At 35.5% G+C, this 13872-nt stretch overlaps 1 protein-coding gene and 1 pseudogene across 1 annotated transcript in view; both read left to right on the top strand.

Annotated features, from left to right (window-relative positions):
- Window positions 1-13872, top strand: part of ADAMTSL1 (ADAMTS like 1) — an 823217-nt gene that overhangs the window by 368335 nt on the left and 441010 nt on the right. The gene's annotated exons all lie outside the window — the stretch shown is intronic.
- Window positions 12582-12701, top strand: LOC118600684 (annotated as a pseudogene).

Genomic DNA, 13872 nt, shown 5'->3' on the forward strand with positions numbered 1-13872 from the left:
ATGCAATGTTCCAGGGTACAAATTGAAACCCTTCGTGATCTGGTACAGTGAAAACTCCAGGGACTTCAAGCACATCAGTAAGTACACACATCCAGTGCACTAAGAATCAGTAAGAAGTCATGGATAACTCACCTTCTTTTCTGAAATTCATTTCTAAATTTCTGTACCAGTGAAATGGAGAAGTATTTTGGGGGGGATAACATATATTTCAAGATTTTGCTTATTGTCGATAATAATCCTGGACATCCTCCTTTTTATTAGTGATCTTTATTCCAATATCAAAGTGGTTTCTTTCTCCAAACATCATCTCTTTGATCCAACCAATAGATCAAGGAGTTATAGCAGCTTTTACGACCTGCTACTCCAGGAGGACCTTGGCTCAAACTATTGCTACAACTGAGGAAGGCAGTGAAAAGACACTTTTGCAATTCAGGATGAATTACACATCTATGACTGCATCAAGAACCTTGCTTGGGCTTGAGATGACGTCACCAAGGAGTATATGAATGGCATCTGAAAGAAGACACTTAAGAGGTTCGCTCATGACTTCAAAGGATTTGCCACTGATGAAGAGGTTGCAAAAATCAACAAGGATATGGTCAAGATGTCAAACAACTTTAATTTGAGTGTGGATGGGGATGACATTATGAAACTCATAAAGGTGGTTCCATAGAAATTGACTAATGAGGAGTTATCGGAACTAGAATGTGAACACATAGTTAAAGAAGAAGCAAGAAGAAAGGAAACTGCAAAAGAAGAAAAATAATTCTGTAGAAAGTTCACAGTGAAGGGCTTAGCAGAACCTTTTGCAGACCTCAACATGCCCCTTTAAAAGTTTTAAAACGTGGTCCCTAATACTGAAAGATTTTCATTAATAAAGAGGAAGGTTCATGATGCATTTTCTGCTTATAAGCAAATCTATGAAACAAATCAAGCAAACCACCATGGAAGTGTTTCTGAAGAGTGACACCTTCTTATCACAGGAGATGTCGGCTCCATGTATGTTATTGCCCCTGGAAGAAATTCCAGTAAGACAGGATCTGGAGGTGGAAGACAATGATATTGATAATCTGACTCTGCATAGGGCTAAGCTAATGTGTATGCTTGTGTCTTAGTTTTTAACAACAAACAAAAAAATTTTTAAACTAAAAAAATTTTTAAATTAAAAATAGAAAAAAGTATATAGAATAAGGATATAAAACAAAAATATTTTTGTACAACTGTAGAATGTTTTAAGCTGTGTCATTACCAGAGTCAAAAAGTTAAAAATTAAGTGTATAAAGTAAAAAAGTTACAGTAAGCTAAGATTAATATGTTATTGAAGAAAAAACTACCTTTCTATAAATTTAGAGTAGTGCAAGTATACTGTGTTGATAAAGTCTGCAGTAGTATACAGTAATGTCCTAGGCTTTCATATTCACTCACCACTCACACACTGACTCACCCAGACCAATTTCAAGACCTGCAAGTTCCATTCATGATAACAACCATGTAAAGGTGCACAGTTTTTTAAAGTTTTTTATGCCATAATTTTACTCTACCTTTTCTATGTTTAAATACATAAATATATACCATCGTATTACAGATGTCTGTAGTAGGGAGTACAGTAACGTGCTGTACTAGTTGGTTTGTAGCCTAGGAGCAACAGGCTATCTACAGCATATAGCCTAAGTGTGTAGTAGGCCGTACCATCTAGGTTTGTGTAAGTGTACCATGTGATGTTCGCACAACAGAACTGCCTAATGATGCATTTCTCGGAACATATCTCCATCATTAAGCAACACATCACTATAGAGTATTAGCCTTATCAACTAAAAATTGTGCTCCTTACGCAAAAATATACATTTCATTTGCCATATAATTTTTTATTAAAGTATTATTGATATACAACATACTGTCAGTTTCAGGTGTACAACACAGTTACTCAACACCTGTATACCTTAAGTTATTACCACGATAAGTCTAGTAACCATCTGTCACCATACAAAGTTATAATATTATTGACTATATTCCCTATGCTGCATATTACATCCCCATGAGTTATTTATTTTAGAACTAGAAGGTTGTGCTGTGCATCTCAGTCTCTTTCACCTTTTTAGTCCTTCCCTGTACCACACTCCTCTCTGTCAACAATCAGTTTGTCCTCTGTATCTATGTATGTTTCTTTTTTGTTGTTCATTTGTTTTTTAAATTTCACATGTGACTGAATTATACAGTGTTTGTCTTTCTCTGACTTATTTCACTTAGTATAATACTCTCTAGGTCCCTTTATGTTGTCACAAATGTCAAGATTTCATTTTTGGTTTTATGGCTGAGAAATATATATATATATCTCATATCTTCTTTGTCCATTCAGCTATCAATAAAAACCTAGCTTGCTTCCATATCTTGACTATTGTAAATAACGTAGCAGTGAACATAGGAGTGCATAATATCATTTTGAATTAGTATTTTTGATTTCTTTAGGTAAATGCTCAGAAGTGGATTTGCTGAGTTGTACAGTAGTTCTATTTATAATATTCCCACTTATGGATCACCACACCAGGGTATGGGTCCTGACGAGACCATGTCTCTGCCCTTGCTACCCATCTTAGCGTGGCTTTTTCTCTATATCTTTAGTTATTAAAAAAAAAAAAATCTGTTCAGCTAGTATTCAGGTCATTTTCAGTGATAGTTGCTCTATTTTTAGTTGTAATTTGGTTGTGTCCATGGGAGAAGGTGATCTCAAGATCTTCCTGCTCTGCCATCTTGACCCCACCCTCCTACCACAAAGATCTTAACTGGCAAGGTTTAATCACTCACATTTTTCAAACCCTCTTTTAGTTCACTTTGTTATTCAAACTGTAAGCATCAGAACTCAGCATATTCATAAAGAAGGGTCCTAAAAAATGCTTGTATTGGTTCTATAGGCACTACACCTATTTGTATCTTATCATCAATATAGCTCTTATATGTTCTAACAGAATTCCTGATGATAATTTTTATTCTCCATTGCCATGCTATTTACTGTGATTTTGGGAGCTCTTACTTTTCAAGCCATATGCATAACTTAGACATTATCGCTGGGTTTAGTTTTGTTTAGGTTTCTTATCCAATATTTATTTCCCCTCCCTTTCTACTCTTTTACTCTTATCCACGTGTGTTGTTCTTAAATGATTTCCCAATGGTCCATGAAGTTAAATTATGAACTTAGCCTTTGTTGAGAGTGCTTTGCTTCCTTTCCGATATAATATTATCATCCCAAAAGGAAATTCTGCTTTTTTCCAGGAGGAGAAAAGGGGCAAATTCTCTTAGCTTTATAAGTATCTGTTTCCTAAATCCATGATATCTTGATGAAAGATGAGCCATAATTTTATGTGTACCTCCTTAAAAAAAAGCTCAAGACAAGGAATTTAATAATAATCGAAGAGAATCTAAGAATTTAAAAGAGCTAATTGCACACAATCATTACATCTTTATTATATAATAAATGAAAAGACAGACAAATAAACAAAACCAGCATATAGGAAAGAATAGCCAAAAAGCTTGCATTTCTCAATATTAGCACTGAAGAAGGAAGAAAATAAAATTTCCCCTGATTATTTGAGCCAAAATCCAGTACACAGGTCTGCAGTCTGAATTCACAAAAGTGATAATAAGTTGCTATTGGATTATAATTCATACTTCTATTAAAGAGCTGTCGAAATATTTTTTTAAACTTTGTTTTAGAATCAGTGAAAGGAATTAATTTAAATTGTTTAGAGTTTAGAGGTTGGTGGTGTTTCTAGGTTTGCCTATATATACTTTTTTAACTTCGAAAAGGTTTGGATAAGCATCTATGTCTATACCTCATTGTTCAGCTCCAAACTGGATTTCCAGATGTCTTAAGGTCATTTATCACTGGATAAACCTCACTGGATTCAATGTGATGTTTTCTCCCATCCTCCATAAGATGGAATATTTTAGAAGCTAATGTCTATAATGAGGTGTGTAAATTTTAAAGACCCCCAGAGCAATGCAGTTGTTTTGCTCAGGGCAGTATACGTCAAAATGCAATTGTCAGATGTAAAATGACACTGAAAATATACTTGGTCTAACAGCTGGCTTTGTGGTATTGGTTTTCAACACTCTTTTTCCATCAGATACACAGTAGACTATCATCTTACTAAATTTCTCAAATTAAGTGGGATCATACTTCTCATTCACATTGAATGGTTGACTCTCAAGAAATACCCTGATGCTTCCTATGACATATGTGCAGTTGAATTACTTTGCTACTGACCCATATATCCTCCCATGGTGTCAGAAAAAAATGATGTTGTCATTATGATAAAATAGAAGTATGAGATCATATTGAGTTAAAATAATTTAAAATGATCCTCTTTGTACTAAAAATGACCTGGAAACTATATTCATGAAATACTAACTATATGCAGATTTTTCTCTGATTTAGATCAGTGTTTTCTATTCTGGAACATTAGTCCAGGGATTAACATTAATTACTTTTGGAAAATCTTGACACTCTGCTCCTTTCTTTAAAAGTCACAATACACATTTGACAATTAAATGTTCTGGGAAGCCTAGCTATGAGGAAACCTAGTTAACTTTTCTCAGCCATTTCACCATGAAACTGTTTCTTTCATATAAAACTTATTCTCCTTTACATTACACAGTTTAAAATGCTAAAGCACAGTATTTCATTTTGACTCTGTTAGCAATTATTAAAGAGGCAGGCAGGAGGCCAAATGGGTGAGACCTTTTGAACTTTTCAAATGGGAAACCAATGAAGGATTTTAGGTAAGAGACTGATCTAATCTGATATGCCATAGGGCCAAAGAAATCAAATCCCCTTTATCAATAAAGAGTTCATTCTTTCATTTATTCATTCATTCAGACAACAAATATTTAATGAATGTGAATTATATGCTGGTTATTGTGCTACATGCTCAAGAGGAAGACTAAAGCAATAGAGTAGATGATAAATTGTAAGGTGATAAAATGATGGTCATACCCAGGGCCAGAATCTTAAGAAAATACATTGGAGAAGTGCTGTGATAAGGAAATTCAATTTAACACACATTCACTTCAGTACCATTTATGTGCTAGACAGCTGTTTCCTCCTACAGTTAGAGATGGATATAGTACATTCCAGGCTGCTAGGGAGCCTGTAAACTTGTAGGTAGAGCCATATCTGTTTGCTGACAAGTATCAGAAATGTTCGTAGAGCAAGAACTGAAGAAAGTAGAACTGTCTTTTCTTTGCCCTGAGACAATTCATAAACTTAAAGATTGAAGAAGACTCTAGTTCTATCCACTTAACAACAATTTATCTAATATTTTTAAGTTCCATTTTGGAATGTACCATGCCATAGCTTTCAAAAATAATGCAATTTATCATCAAAGACTATTAAAAAAACATACAAAAGAAAATTTAGTCAAAGTCACGGAGCTGGCTTGCCCCATGATAGACCAAGATTTTCTAGAGTTATCGTGATTACTATCAGATTCTTAGTTTTGGTTTCAGATCAGATAGGGTCTTATAATAAAGTCTCTTATTATAAAAAGTAACTTGGAGAAGAGTCTCTGTTCATGCAATAAAAAACAAATAACAACAAATAAAAAACCGAATTAAATGCACTGTCATGCTATAAGTTAGAGGTGAACAGTAACGATATTTAAGAATGTGTTTTTTAGCTAATGGTGCTCAAGATGGTGTTTTCCACTATCTTCTTTTACTTAAATCTTACCCTATCAACTCCCTCTTTTCAAAACTTTTAAGTAATGACATATTTTTATGACAGAGAAATAACATTATTTATTGCCATTCTTCTATAAGACTTTTTTCTAAATGTGTGGGCTATATATTCTTTGGTCACCCTATAGTATTTCAATAAGTTGGTAATATCATTTTTTACAGCAAGCGTAGAAACATAAGTTAGTCTTTCCCCCAATATGGTTAATCAGAACAATTTTTATTGATATATTTTTAAGAATTCTTTCAATTTCACTTGTCAGTGTTGGTAATGCCATGTAAGCTTTTAGGATTGTTGTCAAATTTGTAAAATCTTTATCAAGTTTCTTTCATATTATGCTCTTACAGAATACATACTGCTTGTAGCACTGCTATAGGTTTGTGCCCTCCAGGCACAGGAATTCAAATAAAGTCTATTTTGTACTTCCCATAAAAAATGTATGATTTATTCATAATTGTATATAGAATATGTTTCTAACAGAAGTGAATTTCCATTTTGACTTGGTGTCAATGAAAACCAAATTCTCAACTTAAAATTTTTATGTGTCTAATGAATGGAAGAATTTTCCACAGGCAAGCTTCTGGTTGCATACATTCCAAACCTTGTTTCTAACTCATTATCCACATACTTTAGGTATTAAGTACCCCTCACATCAGGGTAGATCCCAGTAGGACCTTTGGCCCTGCACTTTTGTGTCATGACACTGAGTGAATCTATACTGTGGGTAGTCAGAGTATACCTGGAAGCTACTCACATACCAGGACAGCTGGCAATAAGCAAACTGTAAACAACATAAATATGCCTCACTATGTACAAACTAAATCTACTCCAGTTCAGCTTCCTCTTAGTTGGATCTCAGATATGCTCTTGATCACTCCAGTGAAACTTAACCAGAGAGAAAATATAAAGAAAGAGAATTTGAGGTGGAGAGAGACAGGCTTAACCAATAGTGGTTTAAGTATTTTATTTCTATAACTTTTTTTTTTTTTTAACTTATGCTCATATGAACACATCAGTAAGGCCCCTCTCAGAGTCCTGGAAGGGGCTGATGCTGCTGAGTCTGAAGCTTAAATTTTGTTAGCTTTTTACTTCTGAGTTTTACTTTTGCCCTATTTCCAAAAAACAGGGTTTTTTCTGTCCACACTATGCCTTTTTATATTGCATGCCTCCCTCTTAACAGTTTCTGTTGACTCCCATGGAGCCTGGTTCTACTTTCTAACTTCTTTTACTGCAGCCTTTCGGCTTAATCTTCCACAGCTTCCTTCTTTTCCATACAGATGTGGTTGCTTTCAGTTTCCATACCAATGCCTTGAACAGTTGGCCTGTGATAGTGTAGAGAAGAGTGGGGGACAGCATGGTATGCTCTGATGGCACGGCCCCAAGACATCTCCAGCTTCTAATATGAGGAAAGAAGGGAAGAGAGTCAAGGACATAGGCCAACTGGGTGGTGAGATGCACCACTCTCAGTTAATGGTGCACAAAGCACATTTAAAGGAATACCGTCTCTTGATTACCCTATTTCTCACAGTCTTTCCATCACAATGAGTTGTATTCATAAAATCATTGATATAGTATCTTTAAAGTCCTGTTACTATACCACTTGGAGAGAATGTGTTCTGGGAGAAGAACCAGCTTTCTTGACCTCGCTATGCTTCTGGGGGATTTCCCTTTAATAAAAGGTATGGGAAGATTATTCTCCTAGAGAGGGATTTGGGGGCAGGCAGAATCCATAACTGGAATTTCTAGTACACATAAATATTTAAACATTAAATGTGCACATTTAATGTAGGATTTGCCATTTTACAGAGTTGTTTACATCTAAAAAAGCAATATTATTGGGAGCCATCTGGTGATATGTGGAAGGTTATTTTCTTCTTACTCTTCTCATTCCTGTGGATCATCTCCCACATCTTTGCCTCCCCTCAGATCTTCCACCACTGAACTTCCCATGAAACCATCCAGAAGACCCATTTGTTTAAAGCTATGCTTATTCTATCTCTGCTTTTGCTCCACTATTTATTTTCACAGTGAATACCACTACTTTCTTCCCATGCCAGCTGCCCAGGACAAAAAAGAAGCCCTTTGAACTTGGCTTGTATATTACCCTTCTCGTTTAATTGGTCGATACAATTTATCAATTCTAAGTTTGACTATATCTCAAATTCATCCACTTCTCTTTGTTTCACTGCCACCATCTTTAATTTGGCTCTTGTCATTTCATAGTGACTTAAGACATCAGCCCTTAAATGTGCTTTCTTTCTCCCATTTTACCTCCCTCATTTCTGGGCTAAATCTTTTTAAATTACTACCTAAATTATCTCACTAAATCACTAATCTCTTCTTATCCTTCCTCTGCTTGGGATTTCTCAGGACGGAGTTCAAATTTTTTAGTATTCCTATGATACCTTTCAGTCCTTGCTTACCAACTTTCTGCCGCCATTCCTAATGCTTTTCAGTCCATTAAACATGTCATACTCTTTCTTATCCCTAGATCTTTGCATCTTTTTGTTATCCCCTCCTGAAAAACCTTTCTGTCATTTATTACAGCCCAGGTGTCATCTCTTCCAAAAAGCCAGCCTGACTGACCTCATACTCGATTCAGCAGGCTGAATTAGAGATTCCCAGCCTACCCTATGCTTGCCAGTACCATGACTGCCATTGGGCTATAATTACCAACAGAATTGTTGCTATTGCCAATAATAGTTAAACATTTACTGTATGCTAGTTTCTGTACTTGATATGCATTCTTTAATTCAATCCTCACAAAATATTATGAGGTTGACCTCATAACAATTTTCCATATTTCATAAGCGATGAAGCTGGGAATTTGTACAATTAATGAACTTTCTCAAAATGACACTGCTATTAAGTAATAAACAACAGAGCTGTTATTTTAGCCTGGGAAGATCTAATAATTGCAAAGCTAATGCTTATGAATTCAGCCTATCTGCAGCCCATTCGTTATACTTTCTTGTAATAATCTTTTTAAAAAATTATTTGTAATAGACTATTGTTTTTAGTTTTAGGTTCACAGAAAAATTGATGGGAAGATATAGATATTTCCCATATACCCTCTGCCCCTACTCTTGCATAGCTACTCCCTTATCACCATTCCTTATCATAGTGGTAAATTTGTTACAATTAATAAACCTACATCGACATGTTATTATCACCCAAATTCCACAGTTTACCTTAGGGTTCACTCTTGATATTGTATGTTCTATCAGTTTTGACAAATGCCTAATGCCATGCATTCACCATTATACACTCTTACAGTATAGTTTCACTGCCCCTAAATGTTCGTTCTCCTCCTACTCATTCTTACTCTCTAACCCCTGGAAAACACCGATGTCTCCATAGATTTGCCTTTTCTAGAATGTCATATATTTGGAATTATACAGTAGGCAGCCTTTTAAGATTAGCTCCTTTCACTTAGTAATACGCATATACACTTCACCATCTTCTCAATCCTTGATAGCTCATTTCTTTTTAGTACTCAATAATTGTCCATTTTTTGTATATACCACAGTTTTTCCTTTCACCTACTAAAGAACATCTTGGTTGCTTGCAAATTTAATATGTATGAATGAAGCTGCTGTAAAAATCCCTGTGTAAGTTTTTGTGTGGACATAAGTTTTTAACTCCTTGGGGTAAATATCAAGGAGCATGATTGCTGGATTGTATGGTAGGAGTATATTTAGTTTTGTAAGAAACTGCCAAACTGTCTTGCAAAGTGCCTGTACCATTTTGCATTTCCACCAGCAATAAATGATAGTTTGTGTTACACTACATCCCACCAGCATTTGGTGTTGTCAGTGTTCATTCTAATGAGCGTATAGTGATCATCTCATTGTTTTTATTTGCATTTCCCTAATGACATATGATGTGGGGTGTCTTTTCATATGCTTATTTGCCACCTATGTGTCTTCTTCAGTGAGGCGTCTGCTAACATCTTTGCCTCATTTTATAATTGGTTTTTCATTTTCTTATTGTTGCATTTTAAGAGTTTTTTGTACATTTTGGAAAGCATTCCTTTATCAGATATGTCTTCTGCAAACATTTTCTCCCAGTGCATGGCTTGTCTTATCATTCTCTTAACAGTATCTTTTACAAAATGGAAGTTTTTCATCTGAATGAAGTCCAATTTTTATCAGTTCTTTCTTTTATGGACCTTGCCTTTGGTGTTTTATCTAAAAAGCCATCACTTAACTCAAGGTCATCTAGATTTTCTCTTATGTTGTTCTCTAGGAGTATGATAATTTTGCGTTTTACCTTCAGGTCTTCAATTCATTTTGAGTTAATTTTTGTGAAGGGCGTAAAGTTTGTTTCTAGATTTATTTTCTTGCATGTGGCTCTCTAATTGTTCCAGCACCATTTGTTGAAGAAACTGTTGTTGCTTCTTTGTATTACCTCTGCTCTTTTTCCAAAGATCAGTTGACTGTATTTATGTGGGTTTATTTCCGAGCTCTCTATTCTGTTCCATTGAACAATTTGTTTACTATTTTACCAATACCACACTGAGCTTCTGACCTATATCATTTTCCTTTTTAAAAAATCCTCACAAAGTCCCTTAGTTTTTGTCTGAGGAAGTTTTTATTTCTTCTTTACTTTTGAAGAATATTTTGCAGGGTACAGTATTCTAGTTAGTGCCTTTTTCTCTCAACACTATAAATATTTCACTCCACTTTCTTATTGCTTACATGGTCTGAGAAGTATGATATAATTCTTACCTTTGCTCCTCTATAGGTAAGCTATTTCCACCTTCCCCAGCTTATTTTAATATTTTTCCTTTGTCTTTGATTTTTCTGCAATGGAAATATGGTATGCCTAGGTGTCGTTTTTGTTTGGTTGTTTGTTTTTTGATGAATTTTTTTCCTTTCCTTTTTCCTTTCCTTTTTCCTTTCCTTTTTCCTTTCCTTTTTCCTTTCCTTTTTCCTTTCCTTTTTCCTTTCCTTTTTCCTTTCCTTTTTCCTTTCCTTTCATTTCCTTTCCTTTCCTTTCCTTTCCTTTCCTTTCCTTTCACATTTATTCTGCCTGGTATTCTCTGAGCTTCCTGGATCTGTGATTTGTTGTCTGACATTAATTTGGGGGAAATTCTGTCATTATTACTTCAAATGTTACTTCTCTCCCTTCTCCTTCTGGTATTCCCATTATACATATGTTAGATCTTTTGTAGTTGTTTTACGGTTAATAGATATTTTATTCTGACTTTTTTAGTCTTTTTTCTCCTTGCTTTTCAGTTTTGACAGTTTCTATTGAAATATTCTCAAGCTCAAAGATTCTTCTCTCAGCCATATCCAGTTTACTAATAAGTCCATCCAAGGCATTCTTCCTTTCTGTTTTAGTGAGTTTGATCTTTTTTTATTCTTTCTTAGAATGTCTCTCTGCTTACATTGCCCATCTGTTCTGGCATGCTGTTTGCTTTATCTAATAGAGATATTAATATATTGATCAATTGCTACATATCTGATCTGGATCTGAATCTTGCTCTGTATCTTCAGACTGTGTTTTTTGCCTTTTAGCATGCCTTGTAATTTTTTTGGTTGGAAGGTAGATATGATGCACTGGGTATAAGGGACCACTGTAAATGGGCCTTTAGTAATGTGGTAGTAAGACAGGAGAGGAAGCATTGTATAGTCCTGCAATTACGTCTCAGTGTTTTAGTGAGTCTACGCCTCTGGACAAGTGCTTCTCAGTCCTCCCCCACTTCATGGGATAGAATGGTTAGAGTGGGCTGGAGTCAGTATTTCCTTCATCCAAATCAGTTAGGCTCTGATAAAACCTTAGTAGTTTAGGCTCTGATTAAGTAGTTTCACCTGAGGGCACACTTTGTCAAGAAGAATGGAATGCACTGGTGTATTTTAAAATGGTTCCTTTCCCCCTCCTCCTGCCAGAAGCATAAGAAGGTTTTCATTTGCTATTCACCGTGAGAAGCTGATTAGGCTCCTAGAGGTCCAACTCCCAGAAGTGTGGGGACCGCCCTATGACAAGGTCTTCTTGGAGTTTTGGTCTCTTGGTGCCACCACTGAGAGTGGCAAAGTCTCCCATTACAGAAGCTGCACAAACTAGGCGTTTTTAGCATTTCTGACTTCCTAAAATGAAACACCATTAGAGTTGTTCGCACAGAGCCTCTAGCAATTCATTAGTTCCAGTTTAGGTTGTCTTACCCTGGTACTGGGTCCCCTGGAGGTTTCTGTTTGTGAATTCCTGCCCCAATAAATCGTGATTCTCTGTATCTACCTGTCTGTCTCTCTAATTTGGGAGACAGCATTGCTGTGACTGCAGTTGTCTTACAGATCTAAGGAAAGTTGTCGATTTTTCAGTTTGTTCAGCTTTTCACTTGTTAGGATGGAGTGGCAACTTCCAAAGCCCTTACTTTGAGCTAGCTCTTCAAGGGAAGAGACCTTGCCTGATATCTCTGTCTCAGCAGCACCTAACAGAGCCTAACACACAGAAGTTATCACTACAGTGTGTCCAGTGCCTCAATGGTGAATACCGAATTAATGAATTAATCATTTTAGCATTCTAATGGCATTGATTTAGTGGACATAAAGATTCATAGTAGATATAGTTTATCTGTCTTCACCACACTGTCCCCTCCACCTCAGATTTCTGTTTCCTAAGTCCACTGGCACACTCTTGCCCTTAAATTGCTTCTGACATTTTACTTTTTTTACCTGAAGTTTAAAAACATTTATTATGTTACTCAAAAAGTTTTATTTAATTAAATTTATTGAGGTGACATAGGTTAATAAAATGATACAGGTTTTGATTGTACAATTCTATAATATATCACCCATATATTGCAACAAACAAGACAGAAAGATTTTTAATTAATACTTTTATTTTGGTCTATAGCCATGCCACCTTGAACGTGCCTGATCTCATCTGATCTAGAAAGCTAAAGCAGAGTTGGGCCTGGTTAGTACTTGAATGGGAGACTACCTAGGAATACCAGGTGCTATAGTCGTTAAAAACAAAAAACAAAAAGCTTTTATTTTGCTTTTTTACATGTATTAAATTGTTTTGTTTTGGTGGGAGAGTGAGGATGATTATATTATATGAGCCTTTCATGTGAAAATAAACTTCCAAGGAATTTCTCAACTGTACCTCAACATGAAAAGATCAATAGAAAGAAATAATGAGGCTATGTCCTCCTGTTCATCATTTTATGGGTTATAATAAAGTAATGCTATGTTATTTTCATAAGGGTGAGGTTATTTTATTCTTTTATCATAGGAATTTCTTTCAAGAATACTATTCTACTCCACCGCAGTCTAATTTCTCTAAATCTAAATCAACTAACTTTTATTTTTGAGTTTCTGAGATGAATTTATGCTTTTTTAAAAGTAGTTATCATTTTATAAAAACATTTTATCTTTTTGCCTCATCCTTCGTTTTTCATTTGGTATGATTAATTCTTGAATACTTCAAAGCCTTTTTCCTCTTGTACTACCAAACAATAAAGTATAATAATGGCTGTTAATAGGTTGCGAAGGATTTTATGAATATTTGAATCTAAAATGCCTCATTCTTCCATAACTCAAAGAATGCAGATTTAATGTGTTTTGAGCTGCTTTGAACCCACAGGAACACAGGTCTAACTCACTTCAGAGTTTTATTCACCAGGCTCATGTCAGCCTCTGAGGAGATGCCCTTTAATCTTGATCCTTTTCGCATTGGCCAGATGATGAATTCACTCAGGCTTTCCTTTTCAGCTACATTTCCCTCAACCCACCTAAGCATCTTTCAACAAGTAGACTGAGTATCTTAATCAGTTTTTCCCCTCTCTTGTCACTTCTGTCAGGATCCTGGAATTGTGCCTAGTAGAGGAAAAAACAGTAAATTTCCATTTAAGCTCATCAGTGGGATTTCCATTAGATTTCTTGGTGCCACCACTGAGAGTTGCAAAGTCTCCCATTACAGAAGCTGAACAAACTAGGTGTTTTTAGCATTCTCGACTTCCTAGAATGAAAAACCATTACTCACCTCTTTATTCCATTTCCCCCTTTTCCAGATTGTCTCCCTTTGCTTCACATACTCCACTCCTACTCTTTGATTCATCTCACTCTCTTTCCCTTTGGCCCCTGGATTTACTCTGCCATCAAGTATGGCCAGCCATTTTCTCGACTAGAATTTCC

This window comes from Rousettus aegyptiacus, unplaced genomic scaffold, assembly GCF_014176215.1.
Source record: "Rousettus aegyptiacus isolate mRouAeg1 unplaced genomic scaffold, mRouAeg1.p scaffold_m13_p_3, whole genome shotgun sequence".
Lineage (NCBI taxonomy): Eukaryota > Metazoa > Chordata > Mammalia > Chiroptera > Pteropodidae > Rousettus > Rousettus aegyptiacus.